Raw genomic sequence first — 4,362 nt, 5'->3', positions numbered from 1 at the left:
ATTTTAAGTTTTACAAAGTGCTTTTCCCATAACAATGCTGTGAAATCAGCAATATAAAGATTACTATGTCCATTTTACAGAAGAGAGAATTGAAGTTGAGAGAGGACAAATGATAATCCCCAAAGGCACACAACTGGAAAACAGAAGTCAAGATTTGAATTCGTGACTTAATTCTAAGTCCAATGTCCTTTCTACTATGCCACACATACCTTCCTGCTTCCACAATCTCCTGTTGATTCATAGTATCTAGCCCAGAGAAGACCTAACTGAATCGCCACCATTTGATCAAGGGACAGGAATCCCCCCTTAACCCATACACACACACCCAATTGCCCTCTATGAAGTTGCTGTTCATGTTCATTGTCCAGGGTACCACTACAGCTACCCAGGTTCAAAAGCCTCACTTTCATCCTCACTCTCACCCACCCCACAAATCCACTTAGTTGCCAGATTTTATTCTATTTCCACATCTCTTGAATTTGTCCCCTCCTCATCACTCACACAGCCACCATCCTAGTTCAGACCCTCAATGTCTCTCCCCTGGATTATTGTAATATCATCTTACTTGGTCTTCCTGTCTCCATCCTCTCCCCACTCCAATTCATCATCCTCCACATAGCTGCCAAAGTGATTCTCCTAAAGAGCACACAACTGATTATCACTTCATTACTCAAAAAAACTCAAGTGGTTCCCTATTATCTCTAAATCAAATATATGTAACCCCAAGATGCTGCTATGGAGACAAGAGACACTAGCCACTCCTTATTCAATGTTATATATACATATATATATATATAATATATATGTGTATATATATATATGTATGTATATAATATATATATGTGTATGTGTATATATATATATCTGTTTGTCCTTTAAAACTCTTCACAACCTGGCCCCTTCTGACCTATTCAGTTTGATTGCCCATTACTGCTCTTCATAGGGCAGCTAAGTGGCACAGTGGCTCAAGCGCCAAGCCTGGAATCAGGAAGACTCATCTTCCTGAGTTCAAATTTGGCTTCAGACACTTACTAGCTGTGTGACCCAGAGCAAGTCACTTAATCCTGTTTGCCTCAGTTTTCTCAGCTGGAAAATGAGCTGGAGAAGGAAAAGGCAAAGCACTCCAGTATCTTTCCACAAATAGTGTCACAGAGAGTAGGACGCGACTAAAATGACTCAGTAACAACAACTGCTCTTCATGCGCTCTGATCCACTTAGAGGAGTGTACTTGCTGTTTTGCACACACAATGCTCTGTCTCATCTCCCTGTGCCTTTATACTGGCTATTCTCCCATCCCCAAATGCTCCCCTTCCCCTTTTGAAACCTTAAAATTCCTGGTTTCCTTCACAGCTTACTTCAAACACCTCCTTCCACAGGAAGCCTTTCTTGTACCCTGCCAGCTTCTAGTGCCCTCCCTCTCAAAACTACATTGCGTTCCTTTTGTAAGTATTCTGCATATGTTTATATATATTATATTGTATATATTACAATATATATTGTACATATATTACATATATACATACACACACACGCGCGCACACACACACACACACACACACACATATATATATATATATACATGTTGTCTCTCCAGTTAGAACATAAATCCCCTGAGGGCAGGTATTGTTTCACTTTTGTCTTTGTAAGTTTCACCACTCAGCACAGAGACTGGCACAGAATACCAGCTTAATAAATGTTTGTTGATCGATAGTCCCAAGCACAAAAATTCCTGCTTGCAGCCCTGATAAAATTGTGATGCCCATCCAACACACAATTAAAAATAATCTGTAAGGTCCCTTCCAGCTCTAAACCCTATACTTCTATGATCATTTTGATCTTATGACTCCCGGTTGGAACCCATAATGGTTTCCATATGGCACTCAAATAAAATGACAATTCCTAATAGTTTCCTTTGAGACTTTGCAGCTGTATGTATTTCTCCTTTTACTGTGTCCATGATTATTCTATTCCTACCAGGCAAAACAATTCACCATCTTACCTGTGGCCCCTGATGTTTTTCTGTATGTTTTTTGTTCCACTCAGGATTCCTTCCATTTTGCTTTATGGTTAGTCATATCCCTCCTATGCTTCAAAGGTAAACCTAGATCTATCTTTTCCAGAAATCCTTCCTTGACTTTGACAATCCTTATGTCTCCTCAGACGTAGTATAAATTATGCTTATGCATAAGGCAGTTATTTTGTTGTTCAGTCGTTTCAGTCATATCCAACTCTTCGCGACTCCATTTGGGGTTTTCTTGGCAAAAATACTGGAGCAGTTTGCCATTTCCTTTTGGTTTGCCACTTTCTTTTGCCCAAGGTCACACGCTAGTAAATGTCTGAGGCTGGATTTGAACTCAGCTGTTACTGTGTGCTGCAAAAGGGCAGATCTTAGAGTCCTGTCTCTGATGCTTATCCATGTGACCTGGGTAGGGCAATATAGTTAAACCCTCTGGGTCTCAGCTTTAAATGTGGGGAGAACAATAACTGACACAGCTTGCAGAGCATTTTACAGTATAACCTCACTTGAACCTTATAACAACCTTGTGTATTAGATGTTAAAAGTATAATTCTCCCTATTTTGGAAATGAGGGACCTGACGCTCACCATGTTCAAGTGACACTGATGGTTCAATACCTAGTGAGCATCAGTGGCAGGTCTTTACAACTCCAAGTATTAGCACCCTCTACAATGCTGCTGTTATCATATCGATAATGCTCCCTATGTAACAGGGTCAGTAAAACAATCAAATGATATTAATGTGTGAAAAGTGCTTATAGAACTTCTATATAAATTCTAGCTATTATTCTATAATAATAGATAGGTGGCACAGTGGATAGAGCACTGGGCTTGGAATCAGGAAGATTCATCTTCATGAGTTCAAATACAGCCTCTGACACTTACTAGCAATGTGACCCTGAACAAGTCACTTAATCTTGTTTGCCTCAGTTTCCTCATCTGTAAAAGACCTGGAGAAGGAAATGGCGAACCACTCCAGTATCTTTGCCAAGAAAACCCCAAATAGGGTTACAGAGAGTCAAACATGATTGGAAAACAACTGAACAACAACAACAAAATAGTTATAGAGGCAATGTGGCATAATGGATAGAGATCTGGCTTCAGAGCCAGGAAGACCCAGATTCAGGTCCTGCTTCTTACATATCATAATAGCACATATATGCGTGTGTCTGTATTTCCAATGCACTTTAAATATGTTTACTCATGCTGTCTGTGTGACCCTAGGCAAGTCACTTAAACTCTCAGTGTCCCCAGGTCAATCTCTGCCAAGTAGGTGATGATCTTCATTAATAGAAGGGATACTCTATAACAACGAAATCACAGGTCCAGTCCCTGGGTCTATTATTATATATAATCTGTACAGCTCTGAGGGGTTATCTCTATGTCTCCTGTATTTCCCCTTATCTGTGTTTAAGTGAATTTTATTGGTACTTATACACAATGAAAATGGCACATTGGGAATGATTCATGTTGGGTATAAATCAGCTGCATGTACATGGTACCACTAATGATGGCTTGTATATAAGAAATGCCATCAATGATTTCCATGACAGGAAAAAGAGAGGCCAATCATCTAATGAGAGAAAGATGGACTGAGACAGAGAAAGGGAAGGAGAGAAAGAGAGAGAGAGAGAGAGAGATACATACACATACACACACAGAGACAGAGAGAGACAGAGAGAGAGACAAAAAGACAGAGAGAGGAACAAAAAGATGGAGAGATAGCAAGTAAAAGAGACACAGAGAGAGCTAAGAGGAGGGAGAGAAACAGAGAGAGAGTGTATGTATAAGAGAGACAGACAGAGACAGAGAGGAAAGATTAAAAGAGAGACTAAATGCTATATACCCACAAAAGATTAAAAGAAACTGAGCAAGTCCTCCATGGTACTTCATCCTTTATAGAGGGTTTAAATTTTCTTTAAAATGTGGACATGAATTGTACAGAGTGAGACCGTGTGTATTGCAATGAAAATGTATTACAATTTGTGCTGGTAAAATGCTCTTCCTATACTGAAGTATTGATGAATATGTGTCCTTTTTCCTCATTTATTTCTAAGCACTTCCAATCATTTCTTCTACTTCATTTAGAACAAAAGTCAGCAAATTATGTCCCCCTTTACCCCTCCCCCACCACCCTAGGAGAAAAGCAGTTGGAGGCCAGCTGGATTTGGCCTGTGGGCTGCCTGGTTTACTGTGGGCCACCTTGATTTGGCATTCTGGAATCAAAGAGCCCACATGACTATAGAATGTTAGCTCTGAAATAAAACTTGCAGAGATGATGCAGTGGTTTTGTCCCTAGTGCAAATTGCAAGTTTGTTTTTAGTTTATATCACTCATCTATGGCAA

This window comes from Trichosurus vulpecula, chromosome 1, assembly GCF_011100635.1.
Source record: "Trichosurus vulpecula isolate mTriVul1 chromosome 1, mTriVul1.pri, whole genome shotgun sequence".
NCBI lineage: Eukaryota > Metazoa > Chordata > Mammalia > Diprotodontia > Phalangeridae > Trichosurus > Trichosurus vulpecula.
The sequence above is the reverse complement of the archived record's forward strand: the minus strand, read 5'-3'. Positions refer to the sequence as shown.